Source organism: Geotrypetes seraphini, chromosome 7 (assembly GCF_902459505.1).
Source record: "Geotrypetes seraphini chromosome 7, aGeoSer1.1, whole genome shotgun sequence".
NCBI lineage: Eukaryota > Metazoa > Chordata > Amphibia > Gymnophiona > Dermophiidae > Geotrypetes > Geotrypetes seraphini.
In genome coordinates this window covers 77,433,463-77,455,749 of record NC_047090.1, presented here as the reverse complement: position 1 = coordinate 77,455,749, position 22,287 = coordinate 77,433,463, and the positions used below count along the sequence as shown (strand labels likewise).

Sequence of the window (22,287 nt, the reverse complement as noted above, 5' to 3'; positions counted from 1 at the left end):
CTGCCACATCAGATTCTTCAACATTTTCAAATAATGCCCAATTGGCATCCATCCCTGAGGCTGCTACAGGGCCATCTATGCCGACTGGAATACTCTGAGCAATAAACGCAACCTTCAAAATAAAGAAGAGATTAAGTTCAGCTGAAAACGGACATACTGGGTTCTCCAAGGCCTCATTGCTACTCCATTTTGTCACTAGTTCCCGCAGCCACCCTACCACCTTAAGAACCTTACTTTTATAAAAGTCTGTTCTCACTTCCCTCACTATTGTTCTTTATATGTCCAAAAGCTCAAAATACCGCACTGATGGCAACCAGTATGAGTGCCAATATTAGCACTGATTAAGCCTATTCATCAATTAAAGTAGGCCCCAAAATTGGCACCTAATTTTGGGCAGACTTTATAGAATCAGGGCCTAGATGCCTAATACTGTAGGTGGTAGAATTCAGCTTCTACTTACAGTCACTGTAGATGATAGCTGCAATGAGACTCAGGAACTCTGAAGCTCTGACACAGTTCTTTCATTGCAGGTTTTACTTGGATGTTAGTGGCTTCTCAGAAACTCTGTAGGCTTAGATGGTAAGTTTCTCTTTCAGTTCAGTGAAGGTTCCTAAATCATAAACAAGTGTGATAAATTCCAGGTTCCCATGCTGGAAGAAATATACTGTATTTTTCGCTCCATGAGACACACTTTTTTCCCATCCAAAAGTGGGCGGATATGTAGGTGTGTCTTATGGAGCGAATAGCAATTTTTTAACACCCCCCTCCCCCAGTACCTTTTTTTTTTTTTTTAATTCCTGTGGTCCTGCGCTGTAAGTGTAAAGCAGAAGAGGATGCCAGAATTTACCCCCCCTCAAGGCCAGGTCTGGAAGCTGACGGGACGCACAGGTGCTCAAGCTCCTCAGGTTACTGCTGCGGTGATGTCCTTCGCTGGACATCCTCTTGCGGCAGAGCGGCGCACTAGGCTGGTGTGAGCTTTTTGCACTCCTGCCTGGTCCCAAGCCACTCCCTGAATGGCTGCCATCAGTTCATGTGGGACTCGTGAGAACTGATGGCAGCCATTCAGGGAGCGGTGCAGGACCAAGCAGGAGTGTGAAAAGCTCACGCCTGCCTTATGCGCTACTCGCCGCAGCAGTAACCCAATTTCCGGAATTTAAAAAAAAGGTACGGGGGGAGGGCCCTGCCTGACTGCCCACCACTAAACCTGCTCTGTACCCTGTCCCGGCCTACCACTAGACAACCAGAAGGGGGGGTGGGGGGTGCAGGGTACAAGGCAAGGCGGTGGGACAGGGTAAACCATTTGGTTCAGATTTTTTTTTCTTGGTTTTTCCTCCTCTATAGGCAGGTGTGTCTTATGGTCAAGTGTGTCTTATAGAGCGAAAAATACGGTACATATAGGACTCAGATCTATAAATGGCACTCAGAATCGCTTTTTGTCAACTATCCCCTGATATTCAGAGGCACTAAACCAGGCTATGCCACTGAATATAATTTTTGACCAACCTCAGAAAAAGTGGGCAGGTCAAACATAGTATTGGGGGTGACATTAGGGAGCAACATTAGGGTTATACAGGTGCCAGCAATATTTAGTGCAGGCACCCTCATAGTTAAGCAGGTTAATTTAGGGCAGCTCAAAAGTTATGGGGGCTCCAGCACTGAATATCAGCCAAGACCTACATAATTGGTTTTGCCCCTGAAAGCACCCCGATCTGCTTCCTGGCCTCCCAAAAAGCCCCAGCCTGCTATATTTATAGCAATTCCCCCCTGGAGTGAGCCCCTCCAATTCCCCCCCCCCAAGGTCTAGATAGGCCCCCTCAGGCCTACCTGATGTCCCTACTTCCTTGCTCCTGACCCTTGCAGTGGGCCTTTGTAAATGGCTGTCATAACCTCTTGTGGCGCTACTGGGAGCAGGGAGGGGAGAAGGGGATCAGGAAGGCTGTTTTATGCAGGCCCCGGTTGACTATTGGCTGGGATCCACATAGGCTCCAGCGGCCATCCCCGTGACATTTAGCCTTCCAATATTCAGTACCAGTGCATGGATATGGCCGGGTACTGAATATTGGGGGGCTAATCTAGACGGCAAGCATTAAAAAAAAAACTACTGAGTGCTGCTGGCTGAATAATGGGGCATACGTTTTCACGAAAGTAAACATTCTTTTTGGTTGCCATCAATGTTTTTCAAGAACATTTTTGGAAACAATTTTAAGAAATTGTTTGTTATTAAACAGCTTCTTAAGCGTATTACAAAGTGATGTGTAATAAATGCACCTTAATGTTACAGATACGATTGCCCTTGTTAATATTTCTTACTTATATTAACTGTGTTGAGTCTTAGGAGATCCACAGTAGTTTGTATCAACTTGTTTAATGTTTTAGGAGGTGGTGTTGGCCTTTATTAGATTTATCTTTCCAGTTGTTAAAAGTTAATGAACTTTTATGCAGAAGGGCTGTGAGCTTGGAAGCACATTATCCTTATTTAAATAATTAGCATGCACTTAATTTGAGTCACATGGCACCTGCAAATTTTCTGGCATACCACCAGAAAATAAAAAAATGCATGTGCTATTTCAATCTGCCTCCACTGTGAGTGTGTAAATGTTACTAACAGGTTATGCTAGTATTCTATGAAGGAATTTGAAAGCCCAGATGCTGTTATCGAACAGACTCCCACCAGGCATCCTGGGGTCACCTAAAAGAATGCACCCTAGTTGTAGAATTGTCCACATATTGTTTTACCTCTTCACACTTCACTATTCCTCTTTCTTCATATGCTTGTACAGTTCTTGTAAAACAAAGAGAAAAACTGCAGATACGATGTACAAGGAGTGAAAGTAATTTCGCTACCAACGAGTTCATCGAGTTGCAGCTAGAAGGATTGTTTGTTTTTATAAGGTTCTCTGTGTTTTAGTACCTTTTACATCCTGGACCCCTGAGGAAGGAGTGTTTTCCGAAACACGGACCATGGTGGGTCCTGTACACTCATTCCAGAGTACTATACATGTTTTATTTTTTATTATTGTTTTTCAATAAAGACAAGATTTTCTCCTTCTACATCGTATCTGCAGTTTTTCTCCTTGTTTGGCTTTTCACTGCAGATTTTGTTGGATTGCTTTTTGTGTGGGTTTGTACAGTACTTGTAAAATACATATCAGTATTCATCAGCCCCAGGGCCTCCATCTAACTTTAAATAGACAAGTTATCAATTCAGAGTTTTCATTTTCACTGGTGCTATCCATGGGTCATAAATTTGCATACATTTTAAAGTTAAAGTTAGACCTGCTATTTACCCATTGCTATGTGTACAGATAAGTTATACATTTTTATACTACCCCATACTGCAGTACTTAAACCACATGATCACTACATGTTGTAAGCTGATTGGCTACCTACTAGCAACCCAGAGGCCATTCAACCGCTTTATTTAGTCCCCTTGGGGCCACCATATCCCAAGTAAAAATAAATCTCTGTTCACAATTTACTAAATGTCTGGAAATATTCCCCCATGAACAGCATGAAATTGCCTTAATACTACAAATTTCAAATCAGACTCTTGATGATGTTTAGCCATCCTCCAATCCCAAATACGTGGCCATTGAGATGCAGTAATTTGATGCTTGATCTCAATGCTCCAAATGTCCCAAAGACCAGTCTTTGGTTTCTTATTTAAAAATCCAGATATTAATTTATACCACTAAGTGGCCTTATGTCCCAGGAAGTCCACCGGAAAGCATAAAATCTGTAAACTATACTGATTACTGAGATTTTTCCATTCAGGGAACCCAGCATGAAAGGCCAGCTTTAGCTGCAACCATCTATAATTTTGTGATTAATTAAGACCAAATATGTGTTGCAATTGTGAAAAATCAAGCAGCTTACCATCTGAAATAACATCATCCAAAGTACGCATACCTGCCATCATCCAATACTTCCAGATGACCTTAAATCCGCCAATTTGAATCTTGGAATTCAGCCATAGGGTCTGATGAGTTGATTTATGAACCGAAATAGGTGTTAAATTATTCACATATTTTAAGGTTTTCAATGTACTAGGATTCTATTATCCTTATATAATCTAGGCATCTTAATACTCATCACATGCTTCAACCTCAGTGGTGACATGAGTTGCCATTCCAACCATAACCAGTCTGGGAGATTTTCCATGAGCTCAGGGAGGATCCTGTACATACCCTGATGAAAAATATAGGCTTGATGATACCTATAAAAGTTGGGAAAATTTACCCCATCCTCCGCAATTGGTTTTTGTAGAGATACCATGGCAATTCTTGCTGCTTTCCCCAGCCAAATAAATTTTGTCAGAATACTATTTAATTTTTTATAAAAGGACCCCTGAAAAAACAACAGTAACATTCCCATTTGATAACAAACCACAGGCAGAATCATCATCTTAACTGTTTGGACTCTCCCCCACCAAGACAAATGTAATGGGTTTCAATGCTCACACATTTCTGTGACCTTCAGCAATAAGTTTCTTGCCTAATGTTGTATTACTTAGATTTGTGTTATTTCCTTTTTAACATTGCTGTATAATGTAGTACTTCCAATGCCGAGTGCATTATTGTTGTGAACCGCCATGAACTGATGGTATGGCGGTATATAAAAATAAACTATTATTATTGTGAAATAGGGTCTCATTGCATAGCATCAGTACACCTCAAAGGAGACATCCAGTTGTAGAACTGCTGTCAAGGTGATTCAGATGGCCACTGTTATATGACTATCTGGCCCAGAATCATAGATTTTGCAGAATATAAATTGTTTAAATAAAAAATAATTTTTAAAAGGCATCTATGTGGTTGGCACTGCCACAGATTGACTATCAACCTGAGAGTAAACATAATTGCTTCTCGGCCTTTTGGCTAAGATCAAGTGTAGTATCTGTTATTAGTTTAATATAAAATACATAAGTAATAACGCAAATATAGAAGAGAGTTTTTGGTTGCTTGGTTACAGGGTCATGTGGAAGAGTGTATGTTGTAACTGTGTCCGGTTTGTTATTTACCTCTTGTTATGCACCTCTCCAAGTCATGGAGTGTAAGACAGATAAGCATTCCTTTCCCCATTTTCCTACCCAAGATTTCAAGTTTATTAAAACTTTCTAACTCTTTTTATTTTTATATTTTATTACAATTTAACCAAAATTTACAAGAGTACTCTCACTGTAGTAATACAGATAGAAATATCAATGAAGAAAAAACAACAAAAAAATGGGCATTCCTCCTGCCAGGGGATGTTTTGTGGGGGCGTTGGAAGGAGGGAATGGGCATCCCTCCTGCCGCCCGACTTTGGGAGGGGGTAAGTTTTATGCCACTGCCGCTCAGCTGATCGCGGCAGGGAGATTCTATATGGAATTGAAAGCCAATGTTCCTGTTTAAGTTGAGGGGTGATATGATCCTGTTTCCTCATATTGTTTATAAACCAAATTGCAGTGTTTTGAATATTTTGTATTCTGCAGATCTCTTTATTGTTTAGTCCTTCCAAAAGAGAATTGTAATCATCAATATGTTGTATAACTAGTGAATGGATTAAAATCTGTAAAGCTGAAGGGAAGATAATTGAATGAACTGATTTAATTAGATGTATTTTCAAAAAGGAGCGTTGAATAACCTGTGACGATTGGGGTTTGAATGTGGATTGTGAATCTAATATTATTCCTAGGATTTTTACCAAAGATACCTCAGAAACAGGAATGTTATTTACATTAATTGGGACTGGTAATTTAGATACACCCTTCAGATTAAATAGTATATTTTTTTATTTATCTGGATTAAGTTTTAGGGCTCCTTTTACAAAGGTACGGTAGGGCCTTAATGCGCGGAATAGCATGCGCTAAATTGCCGCACGCGCTAGACCTTAACGCCAGCATTGAGCTGGCGTTATTCTAGAAGCGTACTACGCGGATTAGAACACAGTAATTTTGTGCGTGCGCTGAAAACACTAGCGCACCTTAGTTTGTGTTGTTAACCAGGTAGTGATATTTATTAATTTATTATTTATGTCGAAAATTTCTATGGTAGAGCATGTATCTAGAGTATGAAAAATTTGAATATTGTCTGCATAAATCCTACTTGTAGGATGCTCTCTATATTTCAAAGATGGGCCACCTGTATAAACAGAGTACTATCCCTAATAGGCCACATCATTCATTATATGATGTTGAAACTAGAAATGCACAGAGCTCCATAAACCATCTGTGATTGATATATAAGTAAAAATATAGTTAAACCACAGGTCAACAAAAAAAATTTATTGGTGCCTTGGATTTTTGATCTATTCCTGATTCAGAAAATTGCATTGCAGAGACCACATTAGCTCTAGTTTCTTAGATATGATTGAATTTATTCATTTTTTTACCGCTATTTAAAAGATCTCCTGCAGAATAAGGATGTCTTTTTAGTCTTGGAACCAAGAGCATCAATGGGTGATTTGTGTAGACTTGAAGATGGTTAATTTTCTTCTTGGTCAAAAAAGTGGTTACACATAGTATCCTTGCTTTTTATGCCTTGGGCAAAAAATGTTTGGCCTCTGAGGGAATATATGATGGTTGGAGGACAAAATGTAATCAATGAACCTTTGGTAGCACGAGATAGAATCATACTGCCACCACTACATATAACGTTAGGCCTGATGAAACAACTTGTAAACACTTTGAATAAAGACGGTGTATGCATTGAATACGTGGGGCGACATAATAAAAAAGTAACCTTCATGAATTTCCCCCAAAATATTTTAGAGATCTCTTTCCAGACCCTGTTGTTTAAAAATCTTAAAAACTCTGGTTAGTGAGAAATTCTGTGTATACTTCCTGTTGTCTCAAGGGCCACATAAAATTAATTGGTGGGCCAGAGTTTGTCTACCCCCTGGTATAATTACTTCTGAATTGTGAGGGCATTCTATGCTGGAATAGCTGAAGTTGAAGCTAACACTTAAGAGTAAAATAAAGAAGGCATATGTTATTTCTGAAAGGATAGTTTTTCCTTAATGAACAATGTTGCTGATAGACGACTTGAAACATAGAAACATGATGGCAGATAAAGGCCAAATGGCCCATCTAGTCTTCCCAACCGCAGTAACCATTATGTCCTCCCTCCGAGAGATCCCACGTGCATAACCCAGGCCCTTTTGAATTCAGACACAGTCTCTGTCTCTACCACCTCTTCTGAGAGACTGTTCCATGCATCTACCTTTCCGTAAAAAAGTATTTGCTTAGATTACTCAACTTCATCCTATGCCCTCTCATTGCAGAGCTTCCTTTCAAATGAAAGAGACTCGACGTATGCGCATTTACATTACATAAGTATTTAAACATCTCTATCATATCTCCCCTTTCCCGCCTTTCCTCCTAAGTATACAGATTGAGATCTTTAAGTCTGTCCCTATGTGCCTTATCATGAAGACCACACACCATTTTAGTAGCCTTCCTCTGGACCAACTCCATCCTTTTTATATTTTTTTGAAGGTACGTCCTCCAGAATTGTACCCAGTATTCTAAATGAGGTCCCACCAGAGTCTTATACAGAGGCATCAATACCTCCTTTTTCCTACTGGCCATACCTCTCCCTAAGCAAACTTACATCCTTCTAGCCATCGCCGTCACCTTTTCAACCTTAAGATCATCACATACAATCACACTCAAGTCCCGCTCTTCATATGTGCAATCTTTCTTTTACATCTTTATAGCATCATCTTTAACTTCCTACTAATTATGTAGCATGAGAACAACATATTTTGGCACTCAGAGCAAGCAGCAGAAAATGCTCACTCTGACCACTGCTCCAATCTTCTATCCATAAATCATTATCACAATAACTATGTAAAATATGCACCAAAGCAAAGCCCTGGTCATGTTGTCCTCATTCTGGCCCTATAAATATTATAATATTTCCCAGTAAGAACAAAAGATTTGTTTATTTTATTTCCCTTTCTTCCATCAACTTCCATGAAGTGTAAATGAACATTATTAACTTCTTTTGGTCTGAGTTGCTCAGTTAGCTACTTATGTTCAGTTCTAGATGTGGCCTTTAGTGAGACCTCATGTAGAGTACTGTGTACAGTTCTAGAGATCACACCTTCCCCCCCCAAAAAAAAAAACCAAGGCGGAGTTGATCCAGAAGGTCATTGGTCACAGAATAGTCAGTGGTCTTCATCATAAAGTGTATTGGGACAGATTATAGGGCTCATTTTCAAAGGAGAAAAATGTCCCAAAATGTGGTATAAAGGAACAGATGGGCATTTTTCTACCCAAACCCTTTCAATTCAATATTTTCAAAACCTATTTTCCAAATGGATTTCTATGTTGTTCATCTGCAGTTCATCTAAATCTCAAGGAGGTTTGTTGAAGGTGTGGTTTAGGCGGGACTTGGGTGGGGTAATGACTTGGAAGTTTTTGTACCGTAGTAAAACATGTAAGAATATGTCCAAGGCACAATTTGGACACTTGGGGATGGACCTGTTTTAATAACAAGTGGCACAAATGTGCCCAAACTGACTAAATGGCCACTGGAGGGATGTAAACATAATCTCCCCACACTCCTCCAGTGGTCACTGACCCCCCTCTAACCCCCAAATATAAAAACATAAGAATTGCCATACTGTGACAGACCCAAAGGACCATCACGCCCAGTATCCTTTTTCCAACAGTTGCCAACCCTGGTACCAAGCACCTAGCTAGATCCCATGCAGTAAAACAAATATTTTGCTGCTTATCCTAGGAATAAGCAGTGGATTTCCTTAAGCCATCTCAATAATGGCCTATGGTCTTCTCTTTTAGGAAATTATCCAAGTCTTCTTTAAATCCCGCCAAGCTAACTGCCTATATGATAGCTTCAGATGGTATGGGCAGTCCTATTAGAGCAGCAAGCAGGTGACTAGTGTAGCCTGGTGGTCAGTGCAGTGGACGTCAGAGAAGAAGACTCAGGCCCACATCCCTCTCTAACTACTACACTTGTGGTGGAAAGTATGAGCCTACCAAAATCCACCCAGAACCTACTGGACTGACATATAAGTAACACCTGCAGGCATATGGGCTATTGGTGTGGTATACAGATGGGTCCAGTAGGTTTTAGATGGGTTTTTTGAGGGCTCATCATATATCATGAGGGGGTTATGTTGAGATGTGTACCTGGGACCTTTTATGTGAGGTTCATTGAAGTACCCACTAAGGTGCCCCACTGCTCTGGGATGTTTCTGTGGCTAGTCTACTACAAATGCTGACCTATCCTACATCTCAATGACTTGTTCGGTGCATTTTTCATTCATATGTGGAGGGGTTTTTTTTCTCTTTTTTCAAAAAATGGTCAAAAAGATAGACACAGTAAGGACAAACACATCTAGAAATGGTCATTTGTGAAAAAAAGACATTTTCCAGGAAATTCTGTAAAAGGCAACTAAAGTTAGGTGCTTAACCAGTGTTCCCGCTAAGCTGCGCTGGCGTGCGCTGGCGCACAAAATATTACATCGCAGCGCACAAGTTTCTCGTCACAGCGCACACACGAAGCGGCGGCGGTCTGCCCTGATCGCCTAAGATGCAGCAGCGGCGGCTCCTTTCATGATCCCCGTAATCAGTGGCGTATTAAGTGGGGGGCGGTCCGCCCCTTGTTCTCATTGGTGTAACGCCGGCCCTGCCCCCCCTTCGGATCGCTATTATTTTAAATGTTATAGCGGCGGCGCTGTATCCATCAGTGGAGACGTCTAACCTCGGCCTGACCCGGAACTCTTACTGCAACAGTCACTTCCTGTTCCTGCCTAGACGGGCGGCTGCTGCAGTAAGAGTTCCGGGGCAGGCCGAGGTTAGACGTCTCCACTGATGGATACAGCGCCGCCGCTATAACATTTAAAATAATAGCGATCCGGGGGGGGGGGCGGAGTCCGGAGCTGCAGGGGAGAGTGTTGCGGTACCCAGCTGGAGGGAGAAGGAAGATGAGGGAGGAAATGAAAGGAGATGCCAGGGCTTGGAGGGAAGGAGGAAGGTATGCCAGACTAAGGGAAAAGGAAGGGGGAGATGTGAGAGCATGGAGGGGGAGGGAAGGAAAGGAGAGAGATGCCAGAGAATCAGGGAAGGGAAGATACCAGACTATGGGGTGTGAAGGAAAGAAAGGAGAAGAGAGAGATGCCAGAGCATAGGGGATGGGGTGGTGACAGAAAAAAATGGAGAGGTGGCAGAGCTGGCTGGCTTTGGGGGTGGGCAAATTCTGGAAGACAGTGGGGGGACATAAGAAGGAGGCACTGGGGGCACAAAGGACACAGGAAGGAGGCACTGGGGGCACTATGGACACGGGAAGGAGGCACTGGGGGCACTAAGGACATGGGAAGGAAGGAGGGAGGGAATAGAATGGGACAATTGTTGGGCCTGAGTGCAGAAAGAAAGAAAGGATACACAGTCAATTAATAGATGTCCCCTTTTGATGAAAAAAATAAATGGTCACGTTACCACTGACTTACTTTCTCTTCAGCAGAGTCAGCATCCGCACTGAGGTGCAGGAAGGTCCCGCGATGACTCGTCTGCTGGCTCTGCTCTGGAAGAAGTAAGTTACGTCGGAGGGGGTGGACCCGGCAGACACAGTCATTGCGGGACATTGCCGCAACTCCCTGCGTCTGCCGGGTCCACCCCCTCCAATGTAACTTACTTCTTCCAGAGCAGAGCCAGCAGACAAGTCATCGCGGGCCCTTCCAGCATGCGGCTGCTGAGTCCGCTCTAGAGCAAGTACGTCGGAGTGGGGTGGATTGGCAGCAGGCAGCTACAATCATCGTGGGACCTTGCTGCATGAAGGGAGAGAAAGGAGCAGGACTGCTGGAATGGAAGAGTGGTGGAGGGAAAGAAAAGGGGCAGGGTGGTATGGAAGGGTGGTGCTGATGGAATTGATGTACAGAGAAAGGGGAGAGACATAAGGGGGAAGGATATTGGAGGGAAAGAAAGGGGGAAGATGCTGATTGAAGAGGGGTGGATGGAGGGAGAAAGGGCAGACATTGGATGGTAGTGGGGAGCCTATGCTGGATGGAAGTGCAGATGGGAGAGATAAGGCAGCAAATGCCAGAAGGAAATGGGAGGAGAGAAAGAGGGGAGCAGATGCTGGATGGAAGTGGACAGAGAGAGGAGAAGGTACTAGATGGAAGGGTTGGAGAAAGAGGGTACATGATGGAAGGAGGGGATAAATAAAAGGAGGGCACATGATGGGGAGAAAAGGATTGAGTTAGGGAAACACTGGGGTGAGGGAAAGAGGTGGCAAGCTTTAGGTAGACAGTAAAAAAGGACATTGATGAGAGGGTAGTAAGAACATAATCTAGACAGATGCAGAAAATAAATTGAAAAGGGAAATGAGGGAAAAAAGGGAAAGGGATTGCAGAGGAGAGGTGTGGGAGAGGGAAGGAGAGGAGAGAGATGCCAGACCAATGGGGGTGAAAGGAGAGATGAAAGGGGGAGGCATACAGTTTCTGGAAGGGGCATAGAAGGAGAGAAAATGCCATTTAGGGGAAGAGAGACGGCAGACAGTGGATGGAAGGAAGAGAGTTACAAGAAGATGAGGAAAGCAGAAACCACAGAAGACAAAGGTAGAAAAAAAATTTCTATTTATTTATTGCTTTAGGAGACATGTGTCACTGTTTCTGTGAAGCATTGTATGCAGAGTCCAGCTTCTTGCTGGTTCAATTTAACCTTTGTCTATGTATTTTTATTTTATCCCCCCTTTTACAAAACTGTGAAGCGTTTTTTAGCACCAGCCGTGGTGGTAGCAGCTCTGATGCTCAGAATTCTATGAGCATCAGAGCTGTTACCTCCGTAGCTAAAATCCACACTACAGTTTTGTAAAAGAGGGAGGGGTTAGTTTGTGATTACATATTCCATAATAGGCGAAGGTGTGTTCTGTGTGTTCGAAAGACATAGTTTTCTGTTAGGATTGACGGTGTAGGATTGATCTGTGCTGGTCTGGCTTGTTTAGTTTTATAATGGGTGTATTGATGTACTGTTCACTGCAATATGTAAGATGCTGCTTTTTCTTAGATACTCATGTGTGACGGGTGGCTTGTTACTAAAAATCATGTTTTTCGGACAGATGGGGGGGTGCCAAAAAATGATGGGCCCCGGGTGTTACATATGCTAGGTACACCACTGCATTATGTAAAGATACCAGAAAGCTGGCGAAGCAAAAACTTTAAGTAAATTGTTATTCTTCTAAGTTTTGAGTATTTAACCCTCCCACAATCTCATGGGCACTCGTTTCAAGTTTCAAGTTTATTGAGATTTTGATTTAAATGCAATATCAAATATTTTCAATGTGTATAACAAAAATAAATTTTGGGAAATAAATAAAACCATTTGAACAATAAACATACAAACATATCCATAGATGATTAAAAATACATAAGGAGTACAAGGATAAACTACATTTGTTTAAAAATGCATCCTCCGTACCTGCTCATAAATTTGTGGAATATGTAACTTGTCGCTCATGCATATTTTTTTTTGCACACACCTCATCAATCCTTAGAGGGAACATTGTGCTTAACCTAATTAGTAAATTGGCATCAATAATGAGCTTTAACAAGCTCATAATTTAAAAAATACAGTTTAATTGGGAGATAGTCCGCCTATCTTCTTAGGCGCCATTCTACAAAAGTCAGGTGCTTATCACATGGTGCCTAACACCAAAGTAGGCATGTTTAGGTGCCTAATTTTAGGCACCTAACTTTTATAGGGCCAATTACAGAATCTGGCCCTTTGCTGTTTTGAAAATGGCCATTTTCTCTACTCAAATTTTGGCTGTACTTCCGAAAACATCTAAACTCAGATATCAAAAATGGCCCGCCACGTATACTTTGAATGAAAGGTGGGAGAAGAGAGATATGATAAGAGATGTTTAAAACACCTCATGGCATAAATGCATAGGAGATGAGTCTCTTTCAGTTGAAAGTAATCTGTGGAATGAGGAGGAATAGACTGAAGGTGTGAAGAGTGTGACATAAAGGTTAGAGCTATAGCCTCAGTGCCCTGAGGATGTAGGTTCAAACTCCACACTTCTCCTTGTGACCCTAGACAAGTCACTTAATCCTCCACTACCCCAGGTACATTAGATAGACTCTGAGTTACAGGGCCAGATCAGGAAAATGCTTGAGTACCTGATTGTAAACTGCTTAATACACCTTGTCAAAACAGTATATCAATCCCAATAAATACCAAAGGGAAAAGACTAGGGAGGAACAGAAGGAAATACTTTATCATGAAAATGTTGGTGAATGTGTGGTACAACCTCCCAATGGAGGTGGTGGAGATAGAGACTGTATCTGAATTCATGAAAGCGTAAGACCAGGAGAGGAATGGATAGTAGATAGCATGGATGAGTAGACTGGATGGGCCATATGGTCTATATCTGCCATCATTTTCTATGTTTTAAAAAATGTATTTCAGACTTTCTATGCTGCTTTATCTGTTGATCAAGGAAAGCAGTTCACAAACTAAATAGACTTTAGAGAAAGGAACTCCATTAAAAACAAGAACACACTCATACAAGACACATTCGCTAACTTCACAGGTGTTGAAGATCGGCAGATGGCAACCTGACATCCATGTTTCCAAGTTTATTAAAAATGTAATATCTCACATTAAGATTTAAAACCTCCAAAAGCGGCTTACAATCATAAAATAAGGGGAAAAGGAACAGGGAGTGTGATATCAAATTAATGTCAACATGACAGTGAAGGTAGAAGAAGGAACTACAAATGTAAAATAGGAAAGGGGGGAATACATATTGGTAACTGTGTGCTCACAGATTCATTTCGGATATTCATTATTATAAATTTATGAAACAATATTGAGTAGTCATCTATAAAGAGAAAGGTTTTAAGCTCTGATCTGGAGCGATCTAGGGATGTCTATAGTCCTAAAATTCAAGTGGTAAAAGCTTGTTCAAACAATAGGGTCTTCAATAGTATTTTAAAGGTTTTAGAGAACTCTGAGCTTAGGTTAAGAGGCATTGCACATTGCAGGGGCTGTGAAAAAGAGAGCATTATCTCACATCTTTCAAGCTGAGCAAGGTGAGGTCCTTGGAGGACTAAATGATGATCATCAAGGGATCATAAAATATGAGGTAGAGAATATGAAATAACCAGAGAGGATAAGTAAGATGGGGAACCATAACGTATAGCTTTAAACACAAGCAAAAAGTCTTTCAACTGAGTTTAATAGAGCATAGGCAGCTAGTGATATTTCTTGAGTTGTGGCATAATGTGATCAGTTTTACTTGAATGAGAGCCGTCGAACAGCAGGAGGGAGAAAATTAGAGAATGGAATGAGTTGTCATTAAAAAGGGACTGAACTGCGTAGAGTTACCTTAGAATAAAGAAACCTGTTTTATATAGGGAAGAAATCTGAGTAGAGAAAGGGATTGGGACTTGTATACTGCCTTTTTGTAGTTTTATAACAGTGGCCTAGTAAGGGGGGGAGGTCCACCCTGGGTGCTATGTTGATGGGGGCACCAACATACCTCCTCCTCTCTGCCCCCGCCTCTTCCCATTTCTCTCTTCCATGGATGTGCTCCCTTCCCTTCCCCCATACCTCTAGTTGAAGGTGTTGTTTGCGGCAATCAACAACGTGCTCTTTACGATCCCATAAGCTCCCCTGCTGACATCACTTCTGGGTTCCGCCCATAGGAAGTGACATTCGAGGGAGAGCCGACAGGGTAACGAGGAGCATTGTTGGCCGCCGCGAGCCACAATTTCAACTAGAGGTACGAGGGAAGAGAAGGGAAGGGGGGCGTGTGCAGCAGGCGGGATCGGGAAAGGGGTGGGGGTGGAGATGGGGGGGAGAGGTGCCACCGCCTTGGGCACCTCACACCCTTGCTACGCCACTGGTTGGAGGCAAATGACCTATGAGCCAACTTGTAAGTTTTTTTATGATTACGGATAAGCCAAGTTGCTAGAGGGAGGGAATGAAAATCAACATGATGGAGTAAAAAGGTATCGTCAGCATAAATGTGAAATGAGATATTACAATTCTGAATAATTGATTAGCACTGTCACACCTACTCTCCACCCTCCCAAAATACCCCTTTCCCAGAAAATTAAAAATATTTTTTTAACATGTGGTGTGTGTGTGCAAACTGGCCATTTTACTATGGACACCAGTGCACGTCTTTGGTAAGACTTAGTAATGTGTGGTAAACGTGCTCTAGGTTACTGCAGTTTAGTAAAAAGACCCCATATAATCTCTGGTCCATGGTTTTATTCTTCAGTCTAGAGTGTGATTAGTCTTATTATTTGTCCAGAAATGATTTTTGAATCATAAAGGATCTCTTTTACAAAGCCGCAGTAGAAATTCCTGCACGGCAAATGCGATGCAGCCCATTCAGTTCCAATGGGCTGCGTCACGTTTGACATGCCAGGACTCACTACAGGTTTAGTGCTGCCTTGACCGTGGCTTTGAAAATATCCAGTACTACCAATAATTGGTGGTAGATTTAGGGGCAATGTTAGGAAATTCTACTTTACGGAGAGGGTAGTGGATGCCTGGAATGCGCTCCCGAGAGAGGTGGTGGAGAGTAAAACTGTGACTGAGTTCAATGAAGCGTGGGATGAACACAGAAGATTTAGAATCAGAAAATAATATTAAAGATTGAACTAGGCCAGTTACTGGGCAGACTTGCACGGTCTGTGTCTATGTATGGCCATTTGGTGGAAGATGGGCAGGGGAGGGCTTCAATGGCTGGGAGGGTGTAGATGAGCTGGAGTAAGTCTTAACAGAGATTTCGGCAGCTGGAACCCAAGCACAGTACCGGATAAAGCTTTGGATTCTTGCCCAGAAATAGCTAAGAAGAAAAAATTTAAAAAAAAAAAAATTTAAATTGAATCAGGTTGGGCAGACTGGATGGACCATTCAGGTCTTTATCTGCCGTCATCTACTATGTTACTATGTAATTCACTTCCTATCTTAAGCAACGAAGAGTAGGACTGAAGCACTATTAATTAATAATACTAGTAGACCTCGGGAGATGAAGTCAAATAATCCACTATAATAAAAGCCTTAACATGCATGCGCAGTTGAAACTTTGTGCGGCCGTGATCCCTGATGTCTGTGTCATTGCATGAGCAGTAGGAGCCTTCGGCAGTTTGCGACGCGTGCCATTGGTTTCCCCAGCAACGTTCCTGCCCCGATCTCCGACGCCAGTTAACTTCTGACGACACCTTTCCTTCTCATCCCCGGACCAGCAGCAGCAGCCGCAGGGCATTTGCTAGGCCGGCCCACTTTGATAATGCAAAGCTGTCCAGCCTAGCAAAAGCCCCGAGGCTGCCCGGCCTAGTGGATGCTGGACAGTGAGCAGGTAAGGGAGAAGGGATACTACAGGACAGGGGGAGGTAAAAGGAATGGAGAAGGGCTACTGCTGGACAGGGGGAGCAGGGAAGGGGTAAAAGGAACGGAGAAGGGCTACTGCTGGACAGGGGGAACAGGGAAGGGGTGCTGCTGGACATGGGGGAGGTAAAAGTAAGGGAGAAGGGAAAACAGGGGGCAGAGAGAAAGAAAAAGAAAGGAAGAAAGAAATGATTAAGTCTACATATCTATTCTAGCACCCATTAATGTAACAGGCTAAAAAACTAGTGTAGTATATAAACTGCTATAAAAACTCCCTCATTCGATCACTGGTCCTTAGTCCATTAAAACTAACCACCATTTTTTTTTCTTATCCAGTTAAAAAGCAGGCTCATTTAAATACACTTATCCAAATCTGAAGGACTCGAGTTTCTTTGAAATTCAGGCGCTTCAGAGCTTTTAATTCAAAAGTCTGGTGTCATATTGGGTGCACAATGCTCACAAAAGCTGGGTTCCTCTGTTTAAATAAAGAGCTGCATAACTAGAAATGGGAAACATTAATCTACGCAATGGCATGAAAAGGAGGGGAGGAGTAGCCTAATGATTAGAGGAGTGGGCCGAGAACCAGGGGAGCTTGATTCAAATCCCTGGGCACTTAGCCCACCATTGTCTCAGGTACAAACCCGATGCAATAAAAATTGTTAAATAAAATCCATCCCACTCACCTCCCTTTGCCCAAAAAATTGATATACGATATATTACAATAAAAGGCAAGAGCCACATATTTTTTTAGATACCGCTAACTTGTCTGCACGACAAAATACTTCTTCATTTAGTCCACTGGGCTGAAAAGATTGCGACTCAAAAATCCAGCATTATTCAACGCAAAGCTAAAATAGCTTGTCTATCGCTTCTCCTACATTCTGGGACATGATCCAAAATAAACCAATGAGTGTCAGTCAATTGATGTGGCTCTCTTTGCCAATATGTCACTAATGGAGCTGTAACATTGCCTTTAACAATCTTAGATTTATATTCAATTAGGTGTGTCTTCATTTGTCTAATTCTTCTCCGACATGTACTGTATGTCACAGTGTTCTTTTTGTGATTTCTACAGTAGAATTGCTTAAGCTTTAGACACATTGTTCGGCGCTGGGATGATGCATGCTACGTGGAAATTCTATTTTGGGGACTGTGTATGCAATTACCCTTATAGAATACTACTACTTTTAATTATTTCTAGAATGTTACCAGACATGTGCAGCGCTGTACAGAATCACAAAGGAGACAGTCCCTGCTCTAAGGAGCTTACAGTCTAAACAGACAAGACAGACAAACAGGATGCCAGGGTAAGAATACAGTTAAAGAGGAAGGTTAATCTGCTGGCTAAGGTGGTGAATAGGGTTATGGTTTGAAGGCTAAATCAAAAAGGTGGGTTTTCAGTCTGCTTTTAAACAAGGGAAGGGGCGTGACGGACGAACTCAGGTGGTTTTTTCCAGGCATACGGGGCAGCTAGATGAAAGGAACAAAGTCTGGACTTGGCAGTGGAGGAGAAGGGTAAAGATAAAAGCAGCTTATCTGAGGAATGAAGTTCTCAGAGAGGTGTATAAGGAGAGATAAGAGATGAGAGATACTGAGAGGCTGTGACATGAACATACTTGTAAGTTAGTAATAGGAGTTTTAACTGTATGTGGAGGCAGATAGGGAGCCAGTGGAGTGATCTGAGGTGGGTGTAGTGAGGTTGGCAGTAGATAAGTCATGTGGCTGAGTTTTGCACCAATGGGGGGGGGGGGGAAAGGTGGTTCAGCAGTAATTTGCAGTAGTTAGAAGTAAATTGCAGTAGTTAGAAGTAAATTACAGTAGTCTAAACGTGAGGTTATGAGATTATGGACAAGATAGTGTGCTCAGCGAGGAAGAATACTAGCATATGTTTGCATTTGCATATCAACTCAGTGACTGATGTAAATGCTTACGCTGAAATGTAGATAGATGTATAAATGCTAGTGTTATCTATATGTGCACATAAGTGTTAGGTATAACTCTGATCTGCCCGTGCGCTTCCCAGATCCATGCCTCTCTTGTGTGCTATGGATTTTGTGTGCACAATCAACAGAATCCCAACTAAGGGCAATTAGACGTGTAGCTACTAATTAGTGTCAATTACCACTAATTAACACCAATTATAGCCAATAATTTGTTGGCAATACCATTTAGCAGCTAATTATTAAATTATGTTACAATATAACTGACACTATTCTATACACGCTAGGCCTAAAATTGTGCACACGGGTTTAGAGAATTAGAGGAACTGAATCTGATTATGAAAGGCATGCTCTCTGCCTGGTCTATGACTTTCTCCAATTTGTCCAGCCCTGAGCTTCTCAACCCAGTCCGTGGGACATCCCAAGCCGGGGTGGTTTTCAAGATATCCACAATGAATACTCATGACAAATTTGCATGCACTCCCTCCATTGTATAGAAACAGACAAAAAATGATAGCAGATAAAAACCATTTGTCCATCCATGCCATCGACTATCCCTTCCTTTTCTTTAGCGATCCTTTATACTGGTTGCATGCTTTCTTTTAACTTCAGATACAGTCATCGTCTCCACCCACTCCCCTGGGAGGCTGTTGCGCTCATTCACCACCTGTTCTGTGAAGACGTATTTCCCTAGGTTACTCCTGAGGTCATCCCCTTTCCCCTTTCCCCTTCATTCTATTCATCCTATGCCCCCTCATTCCAGAGCTTTCTTTCAGTTGAAAAAGACCCACTTCTACTACTACTGCTATTTCTTTTTTTAAAAAAAATCTTTATTAAATTTTCAAGGTTAATACAAAGTGCATAAAATTATACATACATTAATAATCAGAATCAGCACTTACAATCCATCAGTAACAATACAAAATGAATAACCCCCCCCCCCCAGTACATTCAATCAAGGAATAAAACAAAAGAGATAACCCCCTCCCACCCTTCCCTGGATATGTGTATAGATCTAAAGGAAATTAAAGGTAAAAGACAACTATACCGAAGTAACAAAAGTTGTTAATAGACCCCCAAACTAATCTGAATAAATTATTATGCCCCAACCTGTTAGCGTTCATTTTCTCTTACTTGTAACATGAACATAAATTCGCCCACCAAAATGTAAAACTAAGCCAATCCCAGTTTTTCCAATTGCGAGTAACCATTTGCATGGCAATCTCGGTCATAATATTTCTATAGCACTTCCAGAAGCCTGCAGCGCTGTACAGAGTCGCAAAGAATAAGAAGACAGTCCCTGCTTGAAAGAGCTTACAATCTAAACAAACAAGACAGACAAACAGGATGTCATGGATACAGTTAAGGGGAAAGGTTAATCAGCTGACTGGGTTGGAGGGCTGAGGGGAGTTCAGGACAATCAAGCCATTGTGACATCACTGATGAGGTTGGCTTTTATTGGTGGAAGAGCCATTATGACATCAGAAGCTCAGTTCTGCTTCCCAAAGACAAACAGGATGTCATGGATACAGTTAAGGGGAACGGTTAATCAACGGGCTAGGTTGGAGGGCAGAGGAGTAGGGATAAGGATTGAAAGCTTCCTGAGCACTTATGCCACAGAGGTTTAACATCTCTATCATATCGCCCTTCTTCTGCCTTTCTTTGAAGCCGATATTCAGACAGTGTGAGGCAGCCTGAATAAATTCCAGTCAGCAGTGATCCTAGATATTTAATACTGGGCCATTACTGGTGACTGGCATTGAATATCCAGACTTTTTTAGATGCTATTAACTTAACTGCTAAGTCAATATTCAGCATTGGCCAGTTAGCTTAATAGCAGCCAAAGATAGGCCCACTATTTATGCAGCTTGATTTGGCCACTAAATGTAGCCAGCCAGCACTCAAATAAACACGGCTAGCCAGCTAAGTGGTGCAACATATTTGGGATTGGGACTTATATACCGCCTTTTTGTAGTTTTATAACCACATTCAAAGTGGTTTATATACAGGTACTTCATGCATTCTCCCTATCTTTCCTGGTGTGTTCACAAACTATCTAATGTAACTGAGGCAGTGGAGGATTAGGTGACTTGCCCAGGGTCATAAGGAGCCGAATGGAGTTTGAACCCACAACCTTAAGGTGCTGGGGCTGAAGCTCTAACCACTATGCCACACTCTCCTTCAGATCCCACCCCAGCATTCTTCTGGCTTTTGCTATCACCCTTTGTATCTATGTGGCCACCTTAAGATTATTACATGCAATCGCCCTCAAGTCCTATTCCTCCTGGGTTTTGTAGCCCAAATGCACGATCTGACATTTTTTTAGCATTAAATCTTAGCTGTCAAATTCAAGAATATTCTTCAAGCTTCACTAGGTCCTTTCTCATGTTATCCACACTATGCATATTCATAGTAGGTATCCTAAAATCTCGACTGCCTATGCGTGTCCGGAGGACTGGGTTGAGAATACTTGGTCTAGCCCAGTGGTTGGCAAACCACAGCTCACAAGCCGCATGCGGCTCTTTAGCCACTTGAGTGTGGCTCGCAGCTCAGCTAGCTAGAGCAGGGGTGCCCATCCTGCTTCCCTTCCCCATAAAGAGGATGCTGAAGCACTGGGCCAACCAATTTTCACCACCCGATGTCAATTCTGACGTTGGAGAGGAAGTTCCAGGCCAGCAAATCACTGCCTGGCTTGCCCGGAACTTCCTCTCCGACATCAGAATTGATGTTGGGTGACGAAAGTTGGTCGGCCCGGCACTTCAGCGTCCTCTTTACGGGGAAGGGAAGCAGAGAGAGCTCAGAACTTGGCGGCGGTCTGTTCCCCGGTGATGGCGGTGGCAGTCTATTCCCCTGAGGCGGAGACGGCCTGTTCCCTGGTGGCGGTGGTGGCTTGTTCCCCAATGGTGGTGGCTTGGGGGAGGGCAGGCAGAGAGAAAGAAAGGGGGGGGCAGGGAGACAGAAAGAAAGAAGGGAAATGGGGAAGAGAGAGTGGAGAAAAGATGCTGATTTATAAATTGTATAGAATATTGTTTCTTTTTATACTTTAATATAATAAGTTTAGTATAAAACTATTCGAGGCTTGTGTGGATGGGATCAGATTGTTTGTGGGAACGGGAACCGAGCTCGTGGGGACGGGAACTGAGACAAATTTTATCCCCGTGTCATTCTCTAGGCTCTGCCACAAATCGATTTCGACTATGTGCGGGCGAGCGGGGTGTCAGTCGGGTTGACGTAGCCATCATAGCGCAAGCTGGCGCGGGGAATGGCTCTCAAAAGAAATCTTAATCATTGTACTGCTGATCTTTGGCTCTTTTGACTAATGAGTTTGCCTACCACTGGTCTAGCCTAAGCAGAAACATCCAAATGAACTGCCTTAACTCTTAACATTCCTCACCCACTAGCCCCTTATATATGCTATCCGTGGTCCTGATTGCAAAATCTGATATATTGAGAAAAATATTCCAATGCAATTTTAGAAAGCTGCTTCCATTTCTGTGTGTGTTGGGCCGCAAATGTGGCACAACAAGGTTAGGGAATCACTCAGCAATTATAGAGATTAACTTGAAGTGCTCATTTTCATATTAATGACCTCATTGTATTACATTTGTACTGCAGTATAGGAGACTGCTAGAAAACTCAGAAAAGACCACGGTATGCCGTTTTAATAATCCTCCATTGCCTAAGGTACTGACTTACCACCTGATATTCAGCCTATGGTGGTCAGTGGCCTTAAAGCTGCTGCGGGCTGAATTAGACCTAGATATTCAGTGTCTGAGCACCAACGTTGAATATCCAGTTCATGTGTTATTCAAGTGCCAACACAATATTCAGACTGGAGTGGAAGAGCATTTTGAGAAACCCCTCTCACTCACTCTGGGCACCACTTCCGATGTGGCAAAGGAAAGGCCCTGCTCCCCCAATATTCGCGGGGGTTCTGTTCTAGGAACCCCCATGAATTTTGAAAAACCGCAAATACAGTTTTCAGCGGAAGAG

General features: G+C 42.4%; 1 protein-coding gene and 1 pseudogene across 10 annotated transcripts in view; both read left to right on the top strand.

Moving 5' to 3' along the window:
• The window catches only part of MEIS2 (Meis homeobox 2), a 659,015-nt gene that overhangs the window by 382,994 nt on the left and 253,734 nt on the right, over positions 1 to 22,287 (top strand). The window lies entirely within an intron of this gene.
• LOC117364397 lies at positions 4,858 to 4,955 on the top strand (annotated as a pseudogene).